Raw genomic sequence first — 17,791 nt, 5'->3', positions numbered from 1 at the left:
ACCCCACAATGAACCACACACAACTAAAAAGACCCAATAGGAAAGTGTCAGTTTGTGCATGCCCGCACATTCACTAAAATAAACACTTACCACATCAAGAGGCAAGCTAAGCAAGCAAGCTGTTCCACCTAATCCTAGGTGAGCAGACAGAATGGGATTTTTAGGAAGGCAGTTCTAAGACTTCTAAGACATTTTATGACAGAAAGAAGTACAAGCTATCCAACAATGAAAGTATGCCTCAGAACTATAAAGAAAATGCTGGTAAACCCTATTGCCATAACAATTTTATGCTATGTAGTGTGCATGCTTGTTTGTCTAGAAGTTGCAGACAGGAGGTAAAAAATTTTAAAGAACATACATTTGCAGTTTCCCTATGACATATAATTCCTACTCAAGGAATTGTTGAATATTAAAGAGAATTGAGATCTCTCACTCTAAAATTAATTCTAAAATTTCATACACAAATAAGAAAACTGACCTTTATAAAAACCAGTACACTCAAAAAGAATATAAGAAAAGAGTGATTTTTCTTTTCTTTTTTTCTCTCTTCTCTTCTTCCTTTTTTCTTTCTTTCTTGCTTTCTTGCTTTATCTCTTCTTTCTTTCTTCTCTCTTCCTTCCTTTCTTTTTTCTTTCTTTCTTGGGGGGTTTGGGCCACATCCAGAAGTGTGTTCAAGGGTTACGCCTGAGTCTATGCTCAGAAATCACTCTTGGAAAATTTGGGGGATCATATGGGATGCCAGGGACTGAACCCAGGCCAGTTGTGTGCAAGGCAAACACGCTACCTGCTGTTCTATCTCTTCAGCCCTGGAGAGTCACTTTTTCTTTCTTTCTTTCTTTCTTTCTTTCTTTCTTTCTTTCTTTCTTTCTTTCTTTCTTTCTTTCTTTCTTTCTTTCTTTCTTTCTTTTTCTTTTTCTTTTTCTTTCTTTCTTTCTTTTCTCTTTTTTTTTTCTTTCTTTCTCTTTCTTTTTTCTTTCTTTCTTTCTTTCTTTCTTTCTTTCTTTCTTTCTTTCTCTTTCTTTCTTTCTTTCTTTCTTTCTTCTTCTTTCTTTTCTTTCTTCTTCTTTCTTCTTTCTTTCTTTCTTTCTTTCTTTCTTTTTCTTTCTTCTTTCTTTCTTTCTTTTTCTTTCTTTCTTCTTTCTTTCTTTCTTTCTTTCTTTTTTTTTTTGGGCCACACCCACTTGACGCTCAGGGGTTACTCCTGAGGGGGACCATATGGGACACGGGGGGGGGGGGGTGAACCTCGGTCCTCCCTTGGCTAGCTCTTGCAAGGCAGACACCTTACCTCTAGCGCCACCTCGCCGGCCCCGAGAGTCACTTTTTCTAAAGGAGAAATCCAAGAATTTATAGACAAATACATTTAAGGCAAAGAGGAGCCTACTACCAGGGATATTGATAGCATCATAAAAGGTATAGTAGTGGTTGTTCATTACAGTACAGACTATAAAAAACAGGATATGGAAACAACCAAAATGTTCAATGACAGATTATTGGATAAGTAAGTTTGGAATATGTACATAATGACATACTATAAAATTCTAAGAAAAGATTAAATAATAGTTTGCAGCAACATGATTGGAACTGGAGAATATAATATAAGCTCAATAAGTCAGAAAGAGAGGTACGTTCATCTGTGGACTATACAAATTAAGAATTAGGTGATATCAAATAATGACAAATCCTTGGCCTTATGTAATAAATCACAGACTGCCAAGAAGTTGTGGGAGGCATAAAGGAAAGAAGAAGTAGACTAGAGTTGAGTTAAGGACATCAATAGATGGTCATAGGTACTTTGGTGGTGATGAGGTGCAATAACTTTGTAAATTAAAACTATAAACATGAACACTATTGTAACCATATTTCCTAAACAACACCATCATCAAAAACAATTATAAAAGTTGTTTTAGTATTACTAAAAATTGTAGGGATTGACCTTGGAGATCAGATAACAAGGGGCTTTAGTAGAAGCCATGAGTTATATTGTCATCAAATATTAAGTATATCGCAGCAGATAAAACACTCTACCAGCGGCACAGGATACCCCAGAAATATGCGTAGTTTTTCTCTGACAGAAGCAGTAATGGGTTGACAATTCATCTGTGGGGGATGGTGCTTCATGAGTGAGTTGACTCTGTGCTTGGCCTCACTTTATGACCAAGTCCCTCTTCAGGCTTGTAATCTTTCCTCACATAGGGTCTTAGTCTTTTCTGAAGTCTATGTAGTCATATGGCTTACTTTCCCTGTAGTAGAAGAAAAAAGCAATAGCCTATTCCAGAAGCCAGAAGGAAGATGCTCTGGGGGACCACCCAATCCTGATTGATGTCAAAAGTTATAGGCTTCTCCTGGAAAAGAGGGAGAAATAAATGAAACATGATGTAGTTGCTATGGAAATCTATGTAGTAGCTCCTCAACCCCACTGTCAAGAAAACGAAGGGTCTTGAACAACTATCTGCATGCCCACATTCATAGTAGTCTTATACATAATACTCAAAAGAAAGTATTGGCTCCAATGTCCAGTTGTGGGTGGATAGATAAATAGAATGTGATAGATATATACTTTGGAACATCACCTCTAAAATAAATAGCTTTAAAATGAAGGAAATTCTGGCATTTACTGTAACACGATGAACCTTGAACATATTGAAAATAGACAGAACAAAAATGAACAAAGTAAAATGGAGAGAATAAAAATGCAAAAATACAAAAATGTATGATTCCACTTATGTAAAATATCTAAAGTCAGATTCATAAGAAACAGAGTAGAATGATGTTGGATAGAAGAGGAGAAAAACTAAACTTGTTTGAAATGCTATAAAGTTCCAGTTTCGCAAGATGAAAACATTTTGAGACCAGTTTCCTAACTTACAAAACTCCACACTTAAAAATGCAGCATGGATGGAAATGGAAGATATCATGTTAAACAAAGTAAGCTAAAAGAAGTATAAATATAAGATGATATCACTTGTATGGGCTATTTAGAGTAACTGCATGAATGAATACAATGGCTTAAATGGGGTTTACCTAGAATACTATTGGCCCCGAGAGTATAGTGAGAAAGAAAGAAAAAGAGGGGAAGACTTCTATTATGCTGAGTGAAATAAGTCAGAGAGAGAGAGAAAAACACAGAATGGTCTCACTCATCTATGGGTTTTAAGAAAAATGAAAGACATTCGTGCAATAATAATTTTCAGACACAAAAGAGAAAAGAGCTGGAAGTTCCAGATCACCACAGGAAACTCACCACAAAGAGTGATGAGTTTAGTTAGAGAAATAACTACATTTTGAACTTTCCTTATAATGAGAATGTATGAGGGAAATAGAGAGCCTGTTTAGAGTACAGGCGGGGGTCGGTGGGGAGGAGGAGACTTGGGACATTGGGATGGAATGTTGCACTGGTGATGGGTAGTGTTCTTTACATGACTGAAACCCAAATACAATCATGTATGTAATCAAGGTGTTTAAATAAAAAAAAAGTCCAAAAAAAAAAAAAGAGGGGAAGAAGAAAAAAGACAGATGGGACAAGGGTCAAGGGAATTGAGGGACATGGGGAGTTTTAAGGAAAATCAGAACTAAATTTTCAAACCACGAAGTCAACAGCACTGAAATCATAAGACTTAAACTTTGACAACCAATCTTAAAAAGGTGCCTATTATGATGACATGGTGCAGAGAGTGGGGGTAGAAGAGTGATGGGATGAGCTCAGGAAAGCTGACACTGGTGGTGGGATTGATGCTGAAACAATGTATGTCTAAAACTCAGCTATAAATAACTTTATAAATCACAATGCATTTCATAAAAATTTGTAAATGGTCAGGTAGTAAACTTTAAGTGACAATTAAAAATGTTGAAAAATTAAATCTTAAATACCTAACTGATAAGACAAGTAACATCATTCAAAAAGCCCCTAGACTTAAAAGAATTTCGAAGATCAACCTATCTTTATGTACATATTGAGAAATATCTACCGAAGAAGGATTCCTTGCAAAGTCTGTCCTCAAAGAAAGGTGGGACATCTATTTCATGGAGTTATTTTAGAAGCTAGCCCTCTTTTAAGAATTACAACACTTTAGCTACAAATGCTCAGTTATATTTCTCTGAAAAAAAAAAGAATGAATGAATAAAGGGTGATTCAATGCTCTCTGGCCTGTTTCCAGGATCAGACTGGAGTAACTGCATTCAAGAGCCCACCCGGAGTTGTACCCGACACCTACACACTTTCTGCACCTACTGGGTACTGCCCTGGAGGCCTGAGAATTGGGCCTGGGAAAGAACAATGCTAGATAAATGAATCATTGCTGCACTCTTTTCCTCTCTAGAGTACTGTTTCACTCAGGCTCTCAGGTAGCATGAGATCCTGCTACCTGTGCCTCTACCTTTCTTTGCATATGCATACATCAGTACTTTTCATGCAGTGTTGTAATATCTTGGTACTTGTCTCTCACCTGCAAGTCTGAATGTTTCTTAAGAGCGAAGTAAGGGTTTAGGGTAAGAGTCAAGGGTAGAGTGAGATGATATACCTTGCATGGATTGACACCTGCTCAATCCTCAAGCCCGCGTTGTCTCATAAGAACCACCGAGCTGAGAGTCAGGAATAGACCCAGAACATTATTGGATGTGGCTACACACACATAAAAAAAAAAAAAAAAAAGAGCAATGAGAACCAGCAGTGTAACACCTGAAATAGGGCTATGCTTGATAAATAGAGTTATATCAAGATGGTTGACCTCAGATTCTCTTGTCTCAAGAATGTGCTTTTTGTATGTGGATGATACTCAGATGTACTCGGATGATATTCTGGCCCAGTGTTGCATTCATGCTTAGACTTCTTTGAGTTCCACCTTCAGCTTGTCTCATTTTGCCATAACTCACTCCCCACCCAAATATGAGTGTGTGTGGTTTCCGGTTGGTTTGTTTTGTTTATACATGTCCATATTAGTCATAGGTGGGTGTCTAAGGCCTTCATTATCTCCTGAACTTCCCAAGGACAAAGTACCCAGCACACTGTTTACATTTTTTCCAAAAGCATCACAAACCCAGACACTAAATTTAAAAGTTGTGTCTATTCAAGGAATGCCTGGCAGGTTACATCTCTGCTTCCATGTTCTGCCAGGATCTCAAAAGGTGAACTCATTGTCTTCCCTTCTTGCTTTTCAAGATGCTTTTGTTAATGGCATTGCAGAGCTTGCTGCAATCTTGGCCTCACTTCCCTTCATTCTTGCTTCATCTTGCCCTCCACCCCATTCCCCCTAAAAAAAAGGTTTACACTAATTATATTTTGATTAGATTTCACATTTTATGAATAACCCCTTCCTTTTAGCCTCATTATTATCCTGTAGCAATTGACTTTTAGACCAGAGACTTGCAATGTGAGTGTTCATTTGTGAGAGTAGCTATTTAAATAGAGCAGTTTGGGAAAGGTTTTGATGCCTGAGATCAGCAGAATAGAATATGCTGAAGAGACTGTGTCAGGTCAGTTTAGATGTCTTTTCTGAGTGTTGTTAAAAGAAATTACATGTCAGTGACTGAGACCCTGTCATATTCTGTCCACGCTAAATGCAATATAGGTTTGTGCCCTGACTCCTCATCCAAAGTCTTAATACAAAATAACCCAAAGTTGACCCTTTTAATTAGCACTTGGACATCCTGCCTTTAAAGAAAAAAAAAAATGAAGAGCAATGCCTTACTGTCCAACATCTGTCAGCCTTTACCTTGCCCAGCCACACAGAGAAATTTCCATGCCTTCTACTTTGGGCTCATTTATGCCTGCCTGTTGAGCTGATCTAGATTAGGAAAGGAAGTCTATCAACTCTCTCAGCGCCTCCAGAGGTGGAGCCTCGAGTTAATCGTGGCTGCCCACAGACTTGGTATCTGCTTTGCATACCGTAAGCCATGGGTGCCAACCTTGCCTATGTCATACTGCTCTTTATCTTCTGCCACTTTCCCTTTCCCCACCCCCTCAAACATAATTGACCTGTTGGTGGCTCTGAGTTTCTGCTACTGGCTACCAGGCTGTCTTCATGGAGTTTTTGTTGTTGTTGTTGTTGTTGTTGTAATAGGTGTTGTTTTCATTGCTTAAAATATACCTAGATTATATGAAGTCTTAAGAATTAAATATTTTCCAGGTATCTTATGCTTAGTCCCAGTGGTGCTCTGTCCTAGAGTGTCCTATTTCCTGGGCTCATAGGCTTTCCTTCTACCAACACACCCAGCACATTCTGTGCTAGAGAAGAGGCATTATAAAGTTTTATTTATTGAGCAATTGCTATGTGCCAGTCTCTTGAATAAGTGTTTTGTACACATCACCTTACTCTGCTTTCACAAGCACTCTATTGAGCAGGTGCAGTTATTATGCCCTTTGTTTTTAAGAGGAATCAAAGTGTGAAGAAGTTGTTAAACAATTTGCTTTACAATCATCCATGTTGTAAGAAGTGCTAGAATTTGAACAGAACACTGTCTGAATCCAAAGTCTATGCTTTTGATTCCTTTGCTAAAATAGTAGTATTTTATAGTAGTCTATGATAAAATGTTGACCACAGGTGATTTTAATTTTTTGCTGTCTGTTTTTGAGTTAGTAATAGACAGCTTTTTAAAAATAAGGTATCACTTAAGAAAAAGTAAAATTTATGACTGCCTCTATGAGATCAGAAGGCAGCAAAGACTCCATGTTCTAAAAACAAATATCACATAAAGCTAAGAAATGCGGTCTGAAGCCAGAGTGATAGCACAGTGGTAGAGCATTTGCCTTGCACTAGACCCAAGATGAACCCCAGTTCGAACCCCGATGTCTCATATGGTCCCTCAATCCAGAAGCAATTTCTGAGCATATAGCCAGGAGTAACCCTTGAGCATCACCGGGTGTGGCTCAAAAACAAAACAAAACAAACAAGCATATGTTTGTATTTATGTTTGTACTTTGCACAAACATAAATACAGAAGTTCACCTTTGCAATACTCAGGCATTATTGTCCATCAGAACCATCTCAATATTGCTGGGCCTCACCCCTGAGTTTCCTATTCAGTTGGTTTTAGTAAAGCTGGAGAATTTACTTCTTTATGACTTAATGACAGCTAAACAAAGTTTGTTGTCATTTCTTATGTAAATGCTGTTTTTTGCTTGATATTTTACATTCAAAACCCATCCATTATCCCTGATCATATTTGGGACTGCAATCTCTGTACTGTGTCATACTAGCACCAAGGAATTGAGGTCCTCTCATCTGTGTCTAAATTCCATCTAATCTCTGGCATGAATCTTAAAGCAAATCTGAACTTTATATGGTTCTGACTTTTTCCAACTCTTTTCAAAATAATGCAAAAAGATTAAACAAGTAATGAAAAAGATGGATTCCCCAGTATTTTATTTTCTATATTATGAATATTTCCTAAGGATATATAAAAATTTTTTATTTATATCAAACCATGAAACAAAATGTAAAAATTATACACAGAAAGTCATAATACAACTTCTTTATTCAACTTCATCAAAACAGCAGACTTAATAAAAAGTTTCAAAGCAGGGAAGTCATTTCTTCCCCAGAACTGGGAGAAATCAATAGAAAAGACATCTTAAGTATAAGAAAGATAAGCACTTCTGCTAACATCATTCTTTGACAGCTCAGATTTAAAAGCCATAGAATGCACATAGAGGCAACCACTTCATCTATTCTGTATATTCTCTATACACCTGCTTCGTAGCCTTCACATGCACAATTCTATGGTTATAAAATGTCAATCGAATGATTCCAGGAAAAATCTATGCAGCCAGTTATCAATGAAACATAGTGCATCAATTCAAATAAAATGTTCATTAAATTTTCACTTTGTCTAGAATGCCCTATTACAATCTACAGGACCCATCTCAGGTACAAATTATTCAAAACACTCTTCCTGATTAGCTTAGGCAGAAATCATCCCTTCTCTCTGAATTTATATTATGATTATATATCTGAGTCTCATCCCATTCTTTTCTGAATATAAAAAAACCTATTGATTTATAAATTAATTTTGTTTCTCCTTAATTTGAATATTTTTGTTTTTGTGTTTCTAAGAGAGACTTGCTTATATATATTTTTTCTTTCTTTTGGTTGAAAGAGAAAGGAGTTTATTCATGTAGACCAAGAGTCCAGGTTGCCACAATAACTCTTGGCCCCCCAAAAAAGGTCCACACCATTTCTATACATTTCAAACAAACAACTTCTATATAATTACAAACAGCGTTCATAAAAGCTAAATCACTGATGTGGCTTTGAAAAACAAAGTAGCTTATGCTTTTATTTTTCTTGTGCTGTCCTAAATCTTTTTGGTTTTGGTTTGATGACAACACACGGTGTGTGCAGTAATACTCTTGGTCCATTTCATGTTGATCACACCTAGTGGTACTTGGCAGACTCCGTAGGGCTTAGTTTTAATTTATTCATGTGTGTTGGAGGTGGGGGAAAGAAGGGCATGCCTGTTGGTAGTCAGGGCCCACTCTGATTCTGCACTCAGAGATAACTCATGATGGGCTTGCAGGAGCATTTGGTAATGTTGGGGAAATGAAACAACAAGGTTAGCCACTTGCCAATGCAAAAACACTCTACCCACCTACTTCTCTCTAGATGTGGAGGGTAAGCTCAGCCCTTTAAATTCAAAAATAGGTCACCTGAACTTCTGATTGGATGAAAAACCAACCACCTCTTTGGATTTTATTAATTTGCTATCAGATGTCAGAATTCAGACAAACATTTTATTTACTAAGTTTCTAGCTTATTGTAATTAAGGGATGGCCATATGGAGTGGAAATAAAGGCCAGGTATAAGGAAAAGACTTGCATTCTACTCATTACTCTCTCCAAATCTCTACCTATACACCAGCTGAGTTGCTCACTGAACCCTGTCCTTTGAGGGGATTATGAGGCTTCATTATTTAAGCAAGATTTATTCATCTCCAATCTCCATCTCCTAGGAGTTCAAGGAGTTGGAACTGAAATTTGCAACCCTCTTATCATGTGATTTGTTCTCAGGACAGTAAGCCTCCTTTTTAGGTGCTTTCCAAACTTTACCTCATTAACATATCAAAGACACCTTGATCACTCTCATCACTTAGGAAATTCCAAGGGTTTAAGGAGCCTTGTTACATAAACTAGGACAGAAACCAAATATGTATTCTTATTATAAATCATATTTATAGGTGATCCCATAAAGCCAGCTGGGAAGGCTCAACTATTTTCCTATTCTTTGGAAATGTTTGTATATGACTGGTAAAGCTATTTGGAAGAATTTACTGGTAAAGTCATGTGGGTCTGGAGTTTTCTTTTAGGAAAAATATCTTAATACAGAAGCTACTGCTTTTATAATGACCATTTTCATAAGATTCTATTTTTCAATGAATTTTTCTATTTTATCTAAATCATTGAATGTATTGGCAAGCTATCATTTATATATATTCTCTTCGAACATATATATGATCTGTAGTAATGTCCACTTGTTCATTTTTGAAGTTTTCAGTCTTATTTTTGTAAGGAGAAATATTGATTATGATTAGCAATATATTTAAAGAATACATTTCTGGCTTTGTTGAATTTCTCCTTGATATATTTTATTTTATATAATTCTTTCCTCTTAATTATTACTCTTTTTCTATGTCTTTGGACTTAATTTGCTGTTCCCATTTAGCTTTTTTAGATAAAATGCAATTTTGTCTTCTTTTTCAATATATATTTTTAAGGATCTAAATTTCCTTCTAATCATTAAACTCTGGTAAATTGAAAAATGACCACACACTTTTTCTGTACTTGTCTAGATAATCTACTGTAATATAATTTTGTGGTTTTTTGCAATTATGCAAAATCTTCTCCCTTGAGTCTAGGTTTATCCATAGGATCTGTCAATGAATGTTATCAAATACAAAACGAATTTTGAAAGGGTTTGTGCTTTGGTGCTTGTCTTTTCTTATACTTGAAAAGTAGCAAATACTAAGTAAATGAAAGCAAGGAAGCTTCCTCTGGAAAGCTAAAGATCACAGGGGGAACTAATATTTTCTGGCTAAAAGTACCACCTGTCAAATATATGCCTAAAATCATCCTGGCATCAATCATCCCTGTCTCTCGTCATAGATAGGAGGGAGTTCATCAATATTGACCAAGACAGAACATAATTTTGTCCAATCAATTTACAGAATTTTCATATCGAATGCAAGGCTAATTTTAAGCTTCTAAATTTGGGGATGGTTTGTTATACAGCAAAATGTAATTGAAACTAGCTATAGTCTGACCCACGAGTTTTAATATGTGTATGTTCCCATTGCTACTTATTCAAAAATGTATTTATTCAAAAGATTTTCTAATTTCCATATCAATTTCTAATTTAGATAAATAAAATTATAAAATATTATTTGTTAATTTGCAAAAGTAGAAAATATTTTTATTATGATTTTGTGGTTGATTTCTAGTTTAAATTGACTAAGGGTATAATCTTTATAATCTATGTTTATCTATATAATCTTTATTGTCTTCAGTCTTAAAAAATTTGGAACTTTATTTATGACCTAATTAACAGCAATTTAATAAACAATCCAAATTTTATACTTGAAATTTGCTAAGATGGTACTTAGAACTTAAGTGGAAGATTGGCCTGTGCTATTTTTAATTTGCAAGAAGTGAAAATCTAATATTCAGGGGGCGGAGCAGTGGCACAAGCAGTAGGGCATTTGCCTTGCAAGTCCTACCTAGGATAGACCATGGTTCGATCCCACGAGATCCCATATGATCCCCCAAGCCAGGAGCAATTTCTTTTTTTTTTTTTTTTTTGGTTTTTGGGCCACACCCGTTTGATGCTCAGGGGTTACTCCTGACTATGTGCTCAGAAATCGCTCCTGGCTTGGGCAGACCATATGGGACGCCGGGGATCGAACTGCACTCCGTCCTATGCTAGCACTTGCAAGGCAGACACCTTACCTCTAGCGCCCAAGGAGCGATTTCTTAGCGCATTGCCAGGAATAACCCCTGAGTGTCACTGGGTGTGACCCAAAAAACAAAAGAAAAAATTAAGAAAAAGAAAACCTAATATTCATACAATTTATGATCTTTAAAACAAAGTAATCCTAATGTCCAAAATAAAATGCATATTTATTTTTTTTTGTGGGAAGTAAAAAAAAATTCTGTGAACACAATCTGACTAGTCTTATTGAAGTATGAAATGCATAAAAGGATGAAGAATGACATAATTTAAGTGCTCAGAAGGGTGGTAATTTCCAGCTGTGACCAGCCCTGGGGCCAGGTCATTCTCAATAATACTGAATACTTTGCCTGGCTACATGGGTTTAATAGTTAGGTGCTTAGTCCTCAGCCCTGGGATGTGGTATAATAGCTCAGGCTGACAGTTCTATGAATCTTGTGGTAAAGATGAAAATATGGTTGATAAGGTCCAACACCCATTCTTGATTGAGAAAGGAACCTTTCTCAATATAATTAAGGCCATCTACCACAAGCCAGTGGCAAATATTATCCTCAATAGAGAAAAACTAAAAGACTTCCGTCTAAATTCTGGTACAAGAAAAGGCTGTCCTCTCTCACCACTCCTATTCAACACAGCACTGGAAGTACTCGCTATAGTGATTAGGCAAGAAAAAGATATCAAGGGAATCCAGATGGGAAAGGAAGAAGTCAAGCTCTCACTGTTTGCAGATGACATGATTCTCTATTTAGAAAATCCTAAAGACTCTACCAAAAAGCTTCTAGAAGCAATAGACTCATATAGCAGGGTGGCAGGCTACAAAATTAACACACAACAATCAATGGCCTTTCTATACACCAATAGTAATAAGGAAGAAATGAACATTAAGAAAACAGCCCCATTCACAATAGTGCCACACAAACTCAAATATCTTGGAATCAACTTGACTAAAAATGTGAAGGACCTATACAAAGAAAACTATAAAACTCAGCTCCAAGAAATAAGAGAGGACACACGGAAATGGAAACACATACCCTGCTCATGGATTGGCAGGATTAACATAATCAGAATGGCAATACTCCCCAAAGCATTGTACAGATTTAATGCGATCCCTCTAAAGATACCCATGACATTCTTCAAAAAAGTGAATCAGGCACTTTTGAAATTTATTTGGAACAATAAACACCCTAGAATAGCTAAAGCAATCATTGGTGAAAAAATATGGGAGGAATTACTTTCCCCAACTTTAAACTTTACTACAAAGCAATAGTCATCAAGACAGTATGGTATTAGAATAAAGACAGGTCCTCAGATCAGTGGAATAGGCTTGAATACTCAGAGAATGTTCCCCAGACATACAATCACCTAATTTTTGATAAAGGAGCAAGAAATCCTAAATGGAGCAAAGAAAGCCTCTTCATCAAGTGGTGTTGGCACAACTGGTTAGCCACTTGCAAAAAATTGAACTTAGACCCCCAATTAACATCATGTACGAAGGTTAAATCCAAATGAAAAATCTCGATATCAGACCCGAAACCATAAGATATATAGAACAACACGTAGGCAAAACACAGGACATTGAGACTACAGGCATATTCAAGGAGGAAACTGCACTCTCCAAGCAAGTGAAAGCAGAGGCTAACAGATGGGAATATATTAAGCTGAGAAGCACCTCAATGTAAATAGTGCCCAGGATACAAGAGTCACCCACTGAGTGGGAGAAACTATTCACCCAATACCCATCAGATAAGGGGCTAATCTCCAAAATATACAAGGCACTGACAGAAATTTACAAGAAAAGAACATCTAATTCCATCAAAAAATGGGGAGAAGAAATGGACAGACACTTTGACAAAGAAGAAATACAAATGGCCAAAAAACACATGAGAAAACGTTCCACATCACTAATCATCAGGAAGATTCAAATCAAAACAACTATGAGGTACCACCTCACACCACAGAGATTGCCACATATCACAAAGAATGAGAACAGTGTTGTCGGGATGTGGAGAGAAAGGAACAGTTATCCACTGCTGGTGGGAATGCTGTCTAGTTCAACCTTTATGGAAAGAGATATGGAGATTCCTCCAAAAACTGGAAATTCAGCTCCCATACGATCCAGCTATACCACTCCTAGAAATATACCCTAGGAACACAAAAATACAATACAAAAATCCCTTCCTTACACCTATATTCATTGCAGCACTATTTACCATAGCAAGACTCTGGAAACAACCAAGATGCCCTTCAACAGATGAATGGCTAAAGAAACTGTGGTATATATATATATATATATATATATATATATATATATATATATATACACTCTGGAAACAACCAAGATGCCCTTCAACAGATGAATGGCTAAAGAAACTGTATATATATATACATATATATATACATACAATGGAATATTATGCAGCGTCAGGAGAAATGAAGTCATGAAATGTTCCTATACATGGATTTACATGGAATCTATTATGCTGAGTAAAATAAGTCAGAGAGAGAGAGAGAGAAAAACGCAGAATGGTCTCACTCATCTATGGGTTTTAAGAAAAATGAAAGACATTCTTGCATTAAGAACTTTTAGACACAAAAGAGAGAAGGGCTGGAAGTTACAGCTCACCTGATGAAGCTCACCACAAACAGGGATGAGTTTAGTTAGAGAAAAACATTTTGAACTATCCTAATAATGAGAATGTATGAGGGAAATAGAAAGCCTGACTAGAGTACAGGCGGAGGTTGGGTGAGGAGGAGGGAGATTTGGGACACTGGTGATGGGAATGTTGCACTGGTGATGGGTGGTGTTCTTTACATGACTGAAACCCAAACACAATCACGTATGTAATCAAGGTGTTTAAATAAAATATATAAAAAAAGATGAAAATATGGGGATGTAGAACTTGTGCAAGGCATATGCTTCAATACTTTGAACTGTTTCCCTGATGTTGTCAAAATGTTTTTAAAAATACATATGTACCAGTGTGTACCAATGCACATTTGTGAGAATGTGCAGTCCTTTGAAATATTATTAAACTATATTAAGACTAAAATTATTATCTTAATGCAAATAACCAAATGTCTTGATGCAGTTCAACCAAAAAGAGAAATTTTAGTGACAAATTCTTTTAATGACTTTTTGTTGTGGAGGTGAAAGGCTATCATTCCTCACTTTATGAGTAGGCTTAACCTCTTGTAGTACTAATGGGGTCTTATGTGATACCAGGGAATCAAAACAGGGTCAACATCATACAAGCAAGGCAAGTGCCTTACTTCTTGTTCTAGCTCTCCAGACCTAATATATTTTTATTTTCAGTTTCTGACTAATCCACCTAATTTCATAAAACATGACTAATCAATTTTATTGAAGCTGATATCTGCTATAGGAAAACAATAGCAAGGAATGGTTTAGAATGACAATTAATGGATCTTATGAAATTTCTTTTTATTGGGTTTTAATTTTTCTATCTAGTTTAAAGCAGTAGATTCAACAACAACCCAGTAATTTACTATAGTTTTATAAACTACCCAGTAATTAAATTTTAGTTTAGTGTTTGTTTTTAGGCCACACCCAGCTAGGCTCAGGGTTTATTACTGACTCTGTATTCAAGGATCACTCCTGACTATGCTCTGGGGATTATAGGTTGTGCTGGGAATTGAACCCAGGTCTGCTGCATACAAAACAAATGTCATATCTTCTGTAGTATTTCTGCTGTCCTATTTTATAATATTTTAAAATTCTCGTACTAGAAACTTATTTTTTTTAACCTGCCCATGAATTAACTAAGGGTGTATTGACACTAGCCTTTTGTTTGCTTGTTTTTGGGTCACACCCAGCGCCGCTCAGAGGTTACTCCTAGCTCTAGGCTTAGAAATCGCTCCTGGCAGGCTCGGGGGACCATATGGGATGCCGGATTCGAACCACTGACCTTCAGCATGCAAGACAAACACCTTACCTCCATGCTATCTCTCTGGCCCTGCCTTTTAACATATTTCAGCAAGTCACTCAAGGTACATACAAGTTTCTACAGGACAATAAAATTCTTCATTTTTATTATGATTCTACTACAGTATATTTACAATAAGGAAATAATTAAACATACATAAAACAAAAAAATATATATAACAGTTTGTTATAATAGCAACAATATTAAACCATGTAATCTCATTAGACAATCTAAAATGTAAGACTTTGTATCTTCAAAGGTCACATCTGTCAAAGATTTTTGTGACTTTTCTCCTTTTCTATTCTCCTGAAAATTTAGGACTCTCTGGGGTTAGGCAAAGCAAACACAAATTGGCTTGACTGTGACCACCTCCTTCTGGGAAAAGCTGCATCATTGCATGCTTTTGGTTCTGATAGGGTCAAAATAGAACTTAAAAACACTTCTGCACAAATAAGAACACTAAGCTGTACCATACCAATCAGTGGAGAGTATGCATAGAGCTCTTTTTGAACTCTAACCTTGCTCTCCATTCCAGGCTGAAAATATAACCCATGATGTAATTCAGGCATTTCTGTGCATGCAATGTATATTCATCAAATAGTCCTCAATTATGAGTGTCTGCTCTTCTCTCATGTGAATATGTGTTTCCTGAAAATTACTAAAATATGTCTAAGCAGAAAAATGTACTAGAATATGTTTAAATGGGAATGTCAATCTCTCTTTGTGTTGGGCATAAAACCCAGACCCCAGACTACCTCACTGAAGCTGTTTTCCAGCACCCAATGATGGATCGTATTCCTAGTTTAAGTTGTTTTCATGTAAATAGTGTCCCTATTTTTTATTCTGTTGTTCCTGTCCTTTTTCCAGGATGATAAATCTGTAAGAACTGAATTACATGTCACCACCTAAAATAATATTTTAGAGGAATAATTAGTGACATAACAATTTGTAAAATAGACATATTCACACACCCAAACACACAAAGCAACACTGCAAGGAACCACAGCTATCTGAAGTGCTGATATAGAAGAAAAGGATGTAAATTCCCATTAGGCCATGTTTCACTGGTCTGCTATGTTCTCCTGGGTATAAATGGAACAGGAGACTTTTAGCGTATTAGACAAATTCTATCCCATTTCTTGAAGAGGCAAGGGAATTTTGGCATTGGGCCTCTGCAAGCTGCTTGGAGGTTTTCATGAGCATAGAAAGAGTGAATTGGTGAGGAAAGGGGATAAGAAAGTTGCAGGGGCTCTGGGGTGGGATAGCAGGTCATTTTAAAGCAGGGGTCTCAAACTCAATTTACCTGGGGGCTACAGGAGGCAAAGTCGGGGTGAGGCAGGGCAGCATAAGGGATTTCACAAAAAAAAGTCCTTAAACATCATTATTAATAGTTTTAATTATTTCTTCTGAACATGAATAGAACATTGAGTGAAGATCATGAACAGTTCTTCTGAACATGGCATCTTTTGCCTATTCCTTGCTGTCAGAGACTTGACAGTGCTTCTTCTCACAAATCTGAGCCACATTTGGCTTTAGAGAGGAAGCAGTTGAGACCCTCAGTATGGCTTGAAGATCATCATCATTAAGTCTAGACCTGTACTTTGACTTATTGAAGTTCAATGTGGAGAATAACTTTTCACACAAATATGTGCTCCCAAAAAAGCACATGGTGTACTTGAACATTCAGGAAAGCTCAGGGAAGCTGGGGGGCAATTCTCTCAAAAATTGCCCATGCATGTCTGCTTTTCCACAAATCTCCCTGAACTTGGCTTTGAAATCAGAGTTGCATTGCAGGTCAATGAGCTCCATTTGAAGCACAGGAGGGGCATCTTGTATATCAAAGGAAAAGTGGTCCTTTGGAAAGGAAAATTTGGAAAGTGGCTCTGTGCTTTTTGAAGTCTGCAAATCTGTGATCAAATTCCTTCTCTAGCTTAAAAATAGCATCAACATATTTCTCACCACTGAATGGTATGCCTGCATCCACAGTTCCTTGCATGCTGGGAAATGGCAAAGGTTTGCTGGAGAGAGCTGGGATTTCCATAACACAAGTTTTGTGGAGAATGCTCTCACAATGTCATAGGCAGCACTGATAAGCTGCCCCGGGCCTTGTAACATCTAGTTTAGTACATTCAGCTTATGTGTGATGTCAACAAGAAAAGCTAAGTCCATGAGCCATTTGTGATCACTCAACTCAGAAACAGCATTCCCATCCTTCTCCATGAAGGCTTTCACTTCTTCTTTCAACTCAAAAAATCTTTTCAGGACATTTCCCCTGCTGAGCCAATGTACCTCGGTGAAATAGAGCACATCTCCATATTCTGACTCCATTTCCTCTAAAAAAGCACAGAACCTCCTATGCTTTAAGCCCCTGGATCTGATTTGGTTGATGCATTTTACAACAACAGACATCACATTGTCACACGGCAGGCATTTACTGCAAAGGGCCTGCTGATGAATAATGCAGTGAAGAGCAATGGCCTTCTCTACACCCTCCTCTTCAAGTTTTTTTTGAACAAGTGTCACCAGTCCATTTTTCCTTCCTGTCATCTATGGTGCTCCATCAGTTATTACTCCAACAAAACTCTTCCATGGCAAACCTGCATTCTAATGACATCACATAGATGCCGAAATATCTCATTAGCAGTGGTCTGGCCATGCATTGGAATTATTGTGAGCAGCTCCTCTGTCAATTCAAAATTGCAATCAACACCATGGACATAAATTGTGAGCTGCGTAATGTCTGTTATATCTGTGCCCTTGTCAAGAGCAAATGAGTATGTATCAAAACATTTGGCTTTCTCACACAGTTGATGATAAATGTCACTTGACATGTCAGAAATGCTCTCTGCCAGTGTTGGCAGAAAGGCTGATTTTGCTAAACTGACCTTTCTTGTCCAGACAGATAATACTTGC

This window comes from Suncus etruscus, chromosome 2, assembly GCF_024139225.1.
Source record: "Suncus etruscus isolate mSunEtr1 chromosome 2, mSunEtr1.pri.cur, whole genome shotgun sequence".
Taxonomy (NCBI): Eukaryota; Metazoa; Chordata; class Mammalia; order Eulipotyphla; family Soricidae; genus Suncus; species Suncus etruscus.
The sequence above is the reverse complement of the archived record's forward strand: the minus strand, read 5'-3'. Positions refer to the sequence as shown.